The sequence below is a fragment of the Oratosquilla oratoria genome, chromosome 16 (assembly GCF_046742065.1).
Source record: "Oratosquilla oratoria isolate Oo_2021 chromosome 16, ASM4674206v1, whole genome shotgun sequence".
Taxonomy (NCBI): domain Eukaryota; kingdom Metazoa; phylum Arthropoda; class Malacostraca; order Stomatopoda; family Squillidae; genus Oratosquilla; species Oratosquilla oratoria.
The window spans coordinates 44330052-44343092 of NC_134792.1; the positions used below are offsets into that span (position 1 = coordinate 44330052).

At 40.7% G+C, this 13041-nt stretch overlaps 1 protein-coding gene across 3 annotated transcripts in view; it reads left to right on the forward strand.

Moving 5' to 3' along the window:
- LOC143033765 (transcription initiation factor IIA subunit 2-like) overlaps nucleotides 1-13041 on the forward strand; it is a 36128-nt gene that overhangs the window by 9192 nt on the left and 13895 nt on the right. The window lies entirely within an intron of this gene.

The following is a 13041-nucleotide window of genomic DNA, read 5'->3' on the forward strand; positions in this document are numbered from 1 at the left end:
AAGGTCCCATTGTGGTGCACAGTATTTTTAGTGAAGTTAATGCTGCCAGCCAGTACAGTACATATACTGAATATTTTCTTGATTATTAAATAAGACACTTTTGCATTCCATATTTACTAGGTCCACATTTTATTAATCAGTCTCACAATATATTTGATATGTTATCTGCATTATAGCTAGTACATGGTTTCGCATTGTCATCATTTAGTTATAACTACATAACTCAATGGTGCAGTGGTACCACTCTTGACCGCTAATTCAGTGATCTGAGTTGAAGTCCTGCCCAGGGCTGAATATTTCAGCATTGCTGCACTGTGACCTGGCACTCCAACTCTGGTGGGCAAGGAGTTGTGTGTGTGTGTAAGGTCACAGCATTACCCATAGATTGGGCCATAAAAGAACTCTGAATTCATCTGGGAGGTTAGTAGGTCAATCATGTGTCCAGCATGTGAACCAAGACTGGTGAATTACAATTACGCTAACCCAGGGGTGTCCAACTCAGATCCATTTGAGGGCCAATTATGCATTTGATTAATGTATCGAGGGCCATAAAAAAAACAACAACAGGAATAAGTAAATAAATAGATAAAAAGTAAAAGTTATTATTTTCAACTTAACAGTTTAATTACATTTTCCTTAGTTATAACAATTATAGTAACTTGAGTTGAAAAATCTCTTGTCACCTTGTAGGCCACTTACAACCATCTCACGGGCCACATTTGGCCCGCAAGCCATGAGTTTGACACCCCTGTACTAACCCCTGCATGTCCAAGTTGCGTGACTTATCTGTGAATTTGCACATCTAGTAACATTCCATTGCACAACAGCTTTATAATGTACTATTTCATTCTAACTTTAAAGTCATTCAAAAAACACAAATAGGAGCTACAGAGGTTTACTCCCCAGAATACTGGTCCTTTTTTCAGAGTACCAATTTGGTGATCTATCATTAATTCCAATATATCTATCTACATTTTTAGAAGAAAGTATACGCTGGACTTGTTGTTTGCCAATTTATTCCAGCATTTTGAACCCTGTCCGGGGTTCGTCTTCAGGGTTCGAAACGTCGGAATTAATTGGCAAATGATGAGTCCAGCATATACTTTCTTCTAAAAATGGTTCCTGGACTCCAGCTATTTACGAATATCTATCTACATGTAAATACCAAGGCCTTCTTTCCCCTTACAAGGGAGGTAGCCAAAACAAAGCCATGCACCCACTCCCACCCATTCCACTCCCATCCACCACCCTTGTTTCCTTCTCATCTTAGCTCCTTGTGGATGAAGGGTAATTCCTTTCTCCTGCCCAGTACCTGGGCAATGCAGCAAGACACAGCACATCCAGCAAAGCTGCTTCACTTGTACAGTGACCCCCTTTTTCTGTCCCCTCATGCAAAAAATTGAGAAGATAGGGAGAAATCTCTTCAGGTTGCATCTAAAAATCATCCACACACAACCAATCCCTACTCCCCCCATCCCCCAACCTCTACCTTCCTTGTTTGACAGACATGAAAAGAGAGAAGACAGGGAGATCTCTACAGACTGTGTCAAAATATCAAAATTCCCCTGTTGCTCAAAGTGTCTTTTACCCCATTCATCTCATCCTTGGTCGTCCCCTCAAGTTCACTCCATCCACCTCTACTTTCCACAGTTGTTTTTGCTGATCTTTGTTCTCTCATTCTCCCAAAGTGTCTAAACCATTCCAGTAATCTTTGAGCAGCCCACCCCTGCTCTCCTCCTGATCTCCGATATAACTGTAAACAGATAAGACACAGACCACCCCCTCTTTCTCCCCAACACAGTGCAGGAACACATAAGAGTAATTCTGAAAATATAAGCCTTCAAAATGAAATAAGAATGGCTTTAACATATTACACAAAATGCATTGACCATTGTAGCCACATACATACATATACCAAAGGCTTTTGCCACCTTACACATGGGGGGGTAGCCAAAAAGAAAAAGGCATAGAAATCACTCCGACCCATTTCATTTCCCATATATTCCACTCCCCTCCACCCTCCTCCCTCCCTCTTATCTTGGCACCTCCTGGATGACGGGTCATCCTTGCATCCTTTCCACTGCCCTAGGTCAGAGGCAGTGTCGCAAGACACAGCACATCCACAGCAAGGCTGCTTCATAAATTCAGCGACCCCCCTCTCTGTCCCCTCATGCAGAGAAGGAGAAGACGGGGAGAAATCCTTTCGGGCTGCGTCAAATTATTTCTCGTACATACTTCCTCACCCACTTCCCCTCATGCATCACAGTATCATCTATACACAACCCTTCTCCATTCACCCCTATCTTCTGTCCTCTCCCATCCTTCCTGTACAGACATTCCTCTCTTTTGTAAAGCCCCTTTCACCCCATCCATTCATCTCATCCTAGGACACCCCCTCATATTCACTCCTTCCACCTCCGCCTTCCACACTTCTTTTACTAATCTTTCTTCACTCATTCTTTCCATGTGTCCAAACCATCCTAATACTCTTTCATCAACCCTATCTCCCAGCTCCCTTTCCACCCCTGTTCTCCTCCTCACCTCATTTCTCACTCTATCTAGCCTAGTAACCCCTATCATACTTCTCAGACATTTCATCTCAAACACATTCAAACTCCTTCTCTCTTCCTCTCTCATGTTCCATGTTTCTGCCCCATACATTGCTGTTGGCACAATCACTCCTTCATATAACCTCCTCTTAGCATCCATTCCCAGATGTCTATTTCTCATTACACTTTTTAATCCACCAAGGCATTTACTCGCTTCTTTCAATCTACATTCTACCTCCACCCCCACTCCTCCCTTTCCTGTCACATTCGCACCCAAGTATCTGAAACTATCCACTTCCTCCAGTTTCTCATCCTTAATGCTCACTTCCAGCCTACTGTCACTTTCTCCCCTTGTACATCTCATCACCTTACTTTTGCCCACATTTATCTTCAGCTGCCTTCTTTCACACACCTTCTCAAACTCTGTCACTAATTTCCTCAAAACCTCCTCTGATCCTGCTACAAGCGCAGTGTCATCATCAAACAACAGCTGGCTCACCTCCCACTTTTCTCCATTTTCTTTAATCATCTCCAACCCCTGACCCACTACCCTTGCATTCACCTCTCGCACCACCCCATCCATGTAAAGATTGAACACCCAGGGTGACATAACACACCCCTGATGAAGTCTCACCTTTACCTCAAACCATTCACTCTCTCCATTTCTAATCCTAACGCAAGCTCTACTACTCTCATAAAAACTCTTGAGTGCTCTTAACAGCTTTCCTCCTATCTCATATATCTGCAGTACCTCCCACAGTGCCTTCCTGTCTACCATGTTGTAAGCCTTTTCCAGATCCATAAAAGCCCAAAAAACATCCTTACCTTTTCCTATAGCTTTCTCACATATCTGTCTTACCACAAAAATCTGATCTACACATCCCCTACCTGTCCTAAAACCACACTGTTCCTCACCAATTACTCCCTCTCTTCCTCTCCTAATCCTCTCAATCAAGACCCTCCCATAAGCCTTCCCAACTACACTCAACAAGCTGATCCTTCTGAAACTACTACACTCACACTTGTCCCCCTTTCCTTTGTAAAGTGGAACTATACAGGCACTCCTCCAGTCCTCCGGCACTCTACCCTCTCTTAAACAAACATTAAATAACCTCACCAGCCAGTCCACCATAACTGTACCTCCTTTCTTCAGACATTCTGCATGGCATTCATCCAACCCAGGTGCCTTACCTGCTCTCATCATCTTAATAGCTGCTTTCACTTCATCCTTCCCTATTTCTCCTCCATTTTCCTCACTCATCACGGTCATTTTCTTAGCACTTCCCACTGCAACTACCTTTCCCTCCCTATCATCCTTCACATTTAGCAACTCCCTAAAATACTCTGCCCACCTTCCTCTCACTGCCTTCTCTTCCATTATCATCTCTCCATCTGCACCTTTTACCTTTTCTTCTCTACTTGATTTGTCTCCTCTTCCTTTTTTAATTTCCTTCCAAAACATCTTTTCATTACTTACAAAAATTTCTGTCATACTCTTTCCCCATTTCACATCTGCTCTCCTCTTTGCTTCCTTTATCTTATGCTTAACTTCCTTTCTCTTTACTTTGTACCTCTCATATGATTTCCTTGTCCTAATTGGTAGCCAATCTATGAATGCCTGCATCTTACAAAGGATTACAAAGGATTACAAAGGCGGAGCATGCCGACAGGAGACCTTTTGATCCATATCTAGGTCGGATGCCAAAAAAAAAAAAAAAGAAAGAAAAAAAAAATCATATTAATAATAAATAAAAACTATAATAATGTAAATAACAAATAAAATACATAAATAAATTCATAGGTATAGTTGAATAACAAATAAACAGGTAAATAGTAAATGATAATAAATTGGCATATAACTAATATTAAATGAAAATCAGACAGACAAATTATAACAAAACAAAAACAAATAATATAACATAAATTATAATCATTACAGCATCTTACTTAGGTATTTATCTAAATGATTCTTAAAGCTTCGAACTGAACTACATTGCACTACCTGTGCAGGAAGTTTATTCCATTCATTAACTACACGGTTGGCAAAGTTGTTTCTACCTACTTCCAAATTGAATCTATTTCCGGACAGTTTGAGACCATTGTTTCTTGTCTGATTCTCATTCAATGTGAAAATTTGGTCACTTTTGATGTTGTCAATTCCCTTTAAAATCTTAAAGACCTGTATCAAGTCACCTCTGAGTCTACGCTTTTTTAGGGAAAACAGATTCATGTGCTTAAGTCGATTTTCGTATGATTTATTTTTGATATTTGGAATCAGTTTTGTGGCTCGCCGTTGTACTTTTTCCAATCTGTCAATGTCTTTAATGAGATTCGGTGACCATACGGAAACAGCATATTCCAAATGTGGACGAACTAACGATTTATATAGCTTGTTAATGAGTGATGGACTTTTGAAATCAAAAGATCGCGCAATCAATCCCAGAATCTTATCTGCTTTCTCAGAGGCTGAAATACACTGCTTGGATGATTTGAGGTCGTTACTTATAATTACGCCGAGATCTTTTTCACTATCCACTTTTGTTAACGAATTTCCAAATAACTTGTAATCGTACTTACTGTTATTTTTACCTATGTGCATTACCTTGCATTTACTTGTGTTAAATTTCATTAGCCACTTTTCAGACCATTGCTGTAATTTATCTAAATCTTCTTGAATATCTAATTGGTTAAAGTGATCATTTGCCACTGCACAGTTTTGTATCATCAGCAAATTTGGAAACAGTAGATTTTAGTCCATGGTCTATATCATTTATATATACTATGAATAGAAGTGGCCCAAGAACGGAACCCTGAGGAACTCCACTTGCAACACTTTTCCATCCAGAAGTTTTTCCATTTAAAACAACTCTCTGTTTTCGACCTTTCAACCAATTACTAGTCCAACCTAATAGGCTACCACTTATTCCATGCAAAGCTAATTTAGTAAGTAGTCTTTCGTGTGGGACGGTATCAAAAGCTTTTGCAAAGTCTAGATATATTAAATCTATATTGTTTCTTTTGTCATAATTCGAGATAACTGTGTTGTAGAATTCGAGTAAGTTAGTCACGCAAGAACGTTTCCGTCTGAAACCATACTGGCTATCATTTATCAAACGGTTACCTTCTAAATGATATTCGATAGCATCTCTGATGATAGTTTCCATTATTTTTCCTACGATTGAAGTCAAACTTATAGGCCTATAGTTATTTGGTTTCTTTTTGTCACCTTTTTTGAATATGGGAGTAACGTTAGCTAGCTTCCATTCTCTTGGGACATCTCGGGATATGATGGATTTCTTGAAAATAATTTCTAATGGAACAACAATCTCATTTTTCATTTCCTTTAAGATTCTTGGATGCCAACCGTCAGGCCCTGGTGTTTTATTAACTTTGAGTTTGTCTATACACCTTTTAATTTTTTCTTTTGTTATATTTACCGTAGTGAGTAAGTTTACCCCAGACTTTTCACAGGTTTCAGTTTGGAATTCACTTTGAGGTGTTTCGTTTACGAATACCGAGCTAAAATAATTGTTTAAGATACTACACATTCCTTCATTTGAATATTCAAGTTGACCGTCAGCAGATAATAGTGGACCAATGTGATTCCTAACAACCTTTTTATCTCTAATGTAACTATAGAATTCTTTGGGATTCTCTTTAGATTTATCAGCGATGTTCATTTCGTATTGTCGTTTTCTTTTTCTTATTGTCTTTTTTAAATCTCTCTGTATTGATACATAATTTTCATAGTCATTTGATGCACCCGAGCACTTATATTTCTTATAAGCCTGTATCTTTTTAGCAATACTTTTTTCAGTTTCTTTGTCGAGCCACTTTGGGCGAGCCCGATTTGGGGGACGTCTGTCTCTTCTACACCCTTCTTTGCCTCCTCATCCCACCACTCACTACCCTTCCTTCAATTTCCTCCCGCCCTCCTTGTTCCACACACCATCTTTGCACACCTTATGACTCCCTCCTTGAACTATCTCCATTCCTCCTCCACTCCTAGTTCTACTCTATCCTTTACTCTCTCTCACTCCTCTCTCAACTTCTTCTTATACTAATTTTCCTTTTTTTTTCCCTCATTTAAGCAGTTCACTCTAAGTACCTCCCTACCTTCTGCCCTTTTCCTCTTTCTCCACCTATTCTCCACTCTCAATTTACCTTCCACCAGGAAATGATCTGATATTCCCCCACTCTCTCCCCTTAGAACACGTACATCTTTAACTCTTCCTACCATACTCCTGGTCACCACTATATAGTCCATTAATGCTCTATCTGCTACCCTTCCATCCACCACCCTCTCCCATGTGTACTTATGGTTGACTTTCTTCCGAAACACTGTATTTGCTATCATCAACTCTCTTTCAAGACACATCTCCACCATCAATTCTCCACTACGATTTTTACCTGGAACTCCATACTTCCCAATCACTCCGTCAATTGGTTCATTTCCTACCCTAGCATTTAGGTCTCCCAATACAACTACATTGACATTTCTCCTTAATCCCTCTATGCACTCATTTATATCTACCCAAAAAGCCTCCCTTTCCTCTACGCTCTTCTCACTACCAGGTCCATACGCACTTACAAAAACCCACATCTCCTTTCCCAGCTTCACCTTCATCCACATCAACCTTGATGACACCTCCTTCCAATCCACTTCCCGCTTACTTATCTCTTCACTTCTAGTATAGCCACCCCTTATCTCCCTCATCCCCTCTTCACTCCTGAGTACCTCCCAGCCACACTCCCAAACTCACAGTTGCCCTTTCCTTTCATTTAATTTCACTCAAAGCCAGTACATCCATCTTTCTTCTCACAAACATACTGCTTATCTCTTCCCTTTTACTCTCATCTGTACCACATCCATGCACATTAAAAGACCCAAACCTTAGGGTACTGGTTGGAAAGCTCCCAGACCCTCTTATGCCTTTACTTTCTTTTTTAGGAATGTCCCCTTTTGGAGCTACTGGTAGTAGGACTCATAATCCCATCCCCCGTCCCTTTTTTGTCGCCTTTTACGACTCAAGTAGAAATACTTGGTGGCAGTATTCTTTTGCCCCCACCACAGGGTAGGTAGGCAAAAAAAGGAAATGAATATTCAGAGAAATGGTACAGGACAGTAACAAGGGGTTGGGGGACAGCATAACGGAGGGACAGCCATAGTATAAAAGTGTCATCATTTCTCTATGTACAGAGTTTTCCTCTATCACAGACAAAATGATGTGTGGCTCTGGTACGTAGGGGCGCCCCATATAGACCGTAAAGTATCAACTGCATGCTACTTTGCCACAATAACATGCAGCCAATACCCCAGATGGGGCCAATATCCCAGACGGGGTATTGCAGCCACAGAGACACTTTTAATTCCTTGACCCTTGGAGATTCTTCTTAGCTGAATAAAAATTGCCTGACAGCAACCAGAATAAAAATGATACATTTCTTTTTCAATATTGACAGGGTTATTTGTGATAGTTTACAATCTTATGGCTGTCTGAGGTCTTCCACAGCTGAATAAAGTCACCTGACAGTTGCCAGAATAGAATTTATAAACTAGTTTTGACAATTTTGGGGTAAACAAGAGGGTACCATTGAGGTGAACAAGGTAGCCTGGCAGGAGTTAGATTACCGAAAGGAAAAATGTCATCCAGGATGGAGGGTATTAATTGAGATTGGCCGTAATCTTTCACTAATGACATGTTGCCATGGAGATGAATTAAATAGCTTGCTGATGCTCAGAGCAAGAGGAAAAGCACCACCTAGTATGTAAGGGATTGACCCCCATTTCTGTGATACAAGCCCAAAGATCCAATTCGATCCACAACATCCACCAGTGATTGCCACTTGCCTTGCTGTCCCTTCATGTATGGCTTCCAGAGCCTCTAATTGTCTTCTGACACCTCCAACCTTATTTTTCTGACCTTGTTATGGATTGAAAAGTCTCCTGTTGGCATGTTTTATCATTGTATCTCTTTGTAACTTGTATATTTTGTATTACTTTTTGTATGTGGCAGTTCATTATGTAAAATTGTTTAGATATTGCACAGTAGTACCTCATCCCTATTTACAAAGGGGAGGCCATTGGTATTTATGTAGAAATAAGACCTAGTGTGCAACAGTAACTTAATGGATAAAAAAGAAAAAAAAAAAAATAGTGTCATAGTCAAAAAGTTGCTACACGTACACTTCACAAGGCCATGAAAATATATTGTTCCATAAAATGTAACACAGTGATTGGACTCAGTACCATGCAGGTAATTTTTTAGTTGTCAGATGTTTTAGTTGTGCATCGATCAGTTTGTTTGTGCGCATTGGGTTTTAAGACTTTCTTTTAGACCAACTGTTGAGCCATAACAGGCGGGTTGGAATTGTAAAGCCAAGGCATAGGAGTGGAATTTATTTCAATGGAAACAGTTCAATGCGACAAGGGTACATCTGTTTCAGGGTGATCTGAATGTCGCAAAGGGATTTCATGGTAACGGACATCAAAGGCTTTGATTTGGGGTGACAGTTGGCCTACAGTCACTATGGAGTGAGTGTGGGATTTAGCCTTGATGTGCTGGATTTTTTTTTTATTACCTTTCTTTCGTGAAGCATATGTCGAGGTTGGTGACAAAAAGCGAAGATTGTCAAAGCTCTCTGACAATTCCTCTCAGCAGAATGAAGTGTTGAGGGATAAGAACAACATTATTTAACGTGTGACAAATTCGTTACAGTTAGTTGATTTAGGTTAACTAAGCTAAGTGGTGCAATCAGAGGGTTCGAGTCTCGCACTACTCACCTGTATAGACTGTATTTACCTAAATGTAGTATGCAGGAAAGGAGCAATGCTCGTTGGGTTCCATCTCCTATTTGACAATTTCTCATACCTAGCTCATCAGTCCCAAAGCACCTAGGGCAAAGGTGATGACTTCGATCGCAGTTAAGTGCCTCATGGCGTATGTTCCCCTCATTTTAAACAACGAAGATCTCCTTAGAATCTAATAAAATCGCCAGGCATCGGAATGAGATCCCCTCATGTGTAACAAATTAATCTCTGTCGTCCGTTGACTTGAAGGTTAACCGACATAATCGAGTTATTGTTTAACTCGTTAACGTAGCCGGGGGTTGGGTGGGGGGCAGTTCCTTCAGCTGGTTAAGATAACCTGTTGACTGGAAGAGCGAGTCCAAACGCAGAATATGGGATCCAATGTATTTAACGTTTCGCCCAGCAGGGCTTCTTCAGAAATAACACAGTGGACAAACATCTGACTCCTTATATAACCCGAGCTTGCGGGGAGAAACGAACATGAAACTGGTGTAAACACAATTTGCGTAAATTGCTTGTTACGTAGTTATTAATATTTCTCCCCGCAAGCTCGGGTTATATAAGGAGTCAGATGTTTGTCCACTATATTATTTCTGAAGAAGCCCTGCTGGGCGAAACGTTAAATACATTGGATCCCATACTCTGCGTTTGGTCACGCTCCTACAGTGCTGTTGCAGTCGTTGCTGCTTTTTACTCATAACTTGTTGACAGTCATAACGTTATACAACATCGATGTCCGTCGTTCAGAAACGATCTTGCCCTTCAAGTATGAACTCAGGTATTGATTCAGTATGAACTCGAGTATTAACTCTAGTATTAGCGAGGTGAGTATTAACTCAACCCTTTGGCTGCAGAGCACGGTTTCCCACAGCTGAATAAAACCTTTGGTGACAGCTACACGCCTGAAGCCGAGGATCGCAGTGAAATGGTGACTTTGGAATCCGATTCAGCTGAAAGAAATCGCCTGGGGACACTCGTCACAGCAAATTCCCCCCCAGGGATCGATGACCACCTGGGTAGTCCCCAACTTTTGGGGTTGTGGGGATGGCGCCATGACGAAAACGCTTCCACGCCATGACTTCTGAATCTTCTCTCCCCCCTAAAGAACAGAGTCCACCTGGCCAGACAGCGATGCGGGTACCACCCAGACCTTCGAAGCCACCAGAAGAGGCTGGATGACTGCATCGCAGATAACTGTCTAGGACGCAACGCTTCACCCCATACTATACAACACATCATGGAAGACTGCATTGTACACAATCACACTCGCCAACAACACATATACACTCTATAAAGGATTTGTGGGAAAACCCCGTTCTAGTCGTGGCAATCCTCAGACAGACAGGACTGCTCGGCCAGACAGTTTAAGGAATGACGACAACATACTCTATTGGCTATCAGGACTGCAGTCCAACAACAACAAATCTCCCATGCAGCATCATCGAAGCTAGGGTGTCATGGAAATGGATAAAAATCGCCTGAAGGCAGCCAGGAGAGTGCCACCTGGTACGGAAGTTGTTCATCAACCTGGGCTGCAACCTCCTGGACTCCAAGGTGAGGAGCGGTGGAGTTACTGGGATGAATAAAATCGTCTGGCGGCAGATATTACAGGGAAAGTGCCACTCGGTAAAGAAGGGATCTGTAATGGTGCGTTTTCGAAGGGCTGGCGTTTAGTCCCCGGCCTCACGCGCGCCTACCCTCGTGTTGATTTATATATATTTATGTATTTATTTTGTTTATATTTTTTGCCAGTAGCGAACTTCTTGGTACGACGAACCACACACACACGTACGTCGGATTCACGGCGAAGATTGGAACTCCGGAAAAGAAGGGTAATTTTCGTGGATCTCAACGACGAGGGAGTACCTTTGTTATATTAGTAGGGAAGGGGAAAGCTCGTGGTGTAGTGGGAAGGTGAAGAAAAAGGAGAGAGGGATTACTGAGGAAAATGGAAAATGAGGAAGGGGACGAATGGGCCCCGGATGTTAGAAGGGTTATAAACAAAAGGGGTGCATAACGCACAGACGAGGAAGAACAAGGAAGCAGAGGGGTCAAAAGCAGAAATATAGATAATAGAAGCTCAATGGAAAGAGAAGATAACTGCATTTATAGATTTAATGAGGGATGAGGTGACAACCTCCCCCGTCTAGTAAATCTAGAGGAGAAACTAAAAAAAAAACAAAAAAAACATGGGAGATTAGGTTTAACCAATTAACACTGGTTACCCTAAGAGTTGATAAACTGGAAGAACTAAAGAAGGAGAATCAAAACCTAACTCTAGAAAGAGAAGAATTAAAAAGACAGTTAGAAGAAGTAAAATATGAGAATGAGGAATTAAAGAATAAAGAAAATAAAGAGTCCATACCAAAAGAAGCACAGGGGGGAAAAGTCCAAGAGAACAACAAAGTTGTATTTAGAGATATAGTGACACAACAGATGAAAGAACAAACTAAGGACACAGTTATTAAAGTGATGAGAGAGAAGGAGAATATAGTAAGAGACTTAGCGGACAAAAAATAAATGTATAATTATATTAGGGATGGAAGAGAAGCATAATCCAAATAGGACCACAAGAGTAAAAGAGGAGATGGAAAAGGCAAACAAGATATTAGAAGTAGTTCAAGAGGATGGACAAGAAACAGGGAAAGAAATTGAAGAAATACATAGAATAGGGAAATACAATACAGATAAGACAAGACCAATTAAGATCAAATTCAGGTCACAAACGACAGCAGAGAATATCTTGGCAAAAACAGGGAAATTAGCAGTGATCAATATAAACAGGTATGGGTAAAAAGAGAAATGAATAAAGAGGAAAGCGAGGACGAGAGAACAAAAAGACTAGAAGCTAAGAAAAAACAACAACGAGAAAAGAACAGAGTCAGAAAGAGAGAAATTCTATTGGAGAGTAGTGGATATGAAAGTGAGTAAATGGTTCATAGCAGAGAAAAACGGAAAGGAAACAGAAAACACGATGGAAGTAGCAGAAAACTAAAAGTGTCTTACACAAACATAGGTGGCTTAATAACAGGCTTGAACGAACTGAATGATTACCTGAAGGAAAAAGAACCGGACATAATGGGAATTGTAGAGACAAAATTGAAAGGTCCACTACCACCCAGCAGTGTTAGACATGGTGCATATAATTATTGGATTAGAAACAGGTAAAACAAGGGGATGGAGTTTTGTTCCTGACTAAGAAGGATATACATGTGAGGAATGTCACATATGGAAAGAATAGAGATGATTATGATGGAGGTGGAGGACAGGGGTGGGAAGAGCAGGAAATTTGTAGTAAATTATGTGCCTCCTAAAACGGCTTCGTGGGAAGAGAGAGAGAGAAACCAAACATATGTTAGAAGACACAAGGATAACACTAAATAAGATAATGGAAGATAGAGGAAGAATAGTTATAATGGGTGACTTTAATTGTAAAGAAATCTGCTGGGAAGAGATGAAAGTGAAGGGTGGAGACGACCTATGGGAAAATGTACTACATATGATCATAGAACATACAATGACGCAATGGATACAAGAGAATACTTGTTATAGAAATGAGGAAGAACCATCGAGACTGGACCTAATAATCAGATCAGAACCCGAAATAGGGAACAAGATTGAATATAAGACGCCAATAAGTAAAAGTGACGACATATTGGTTGAACTGGAAATAAATGAGGA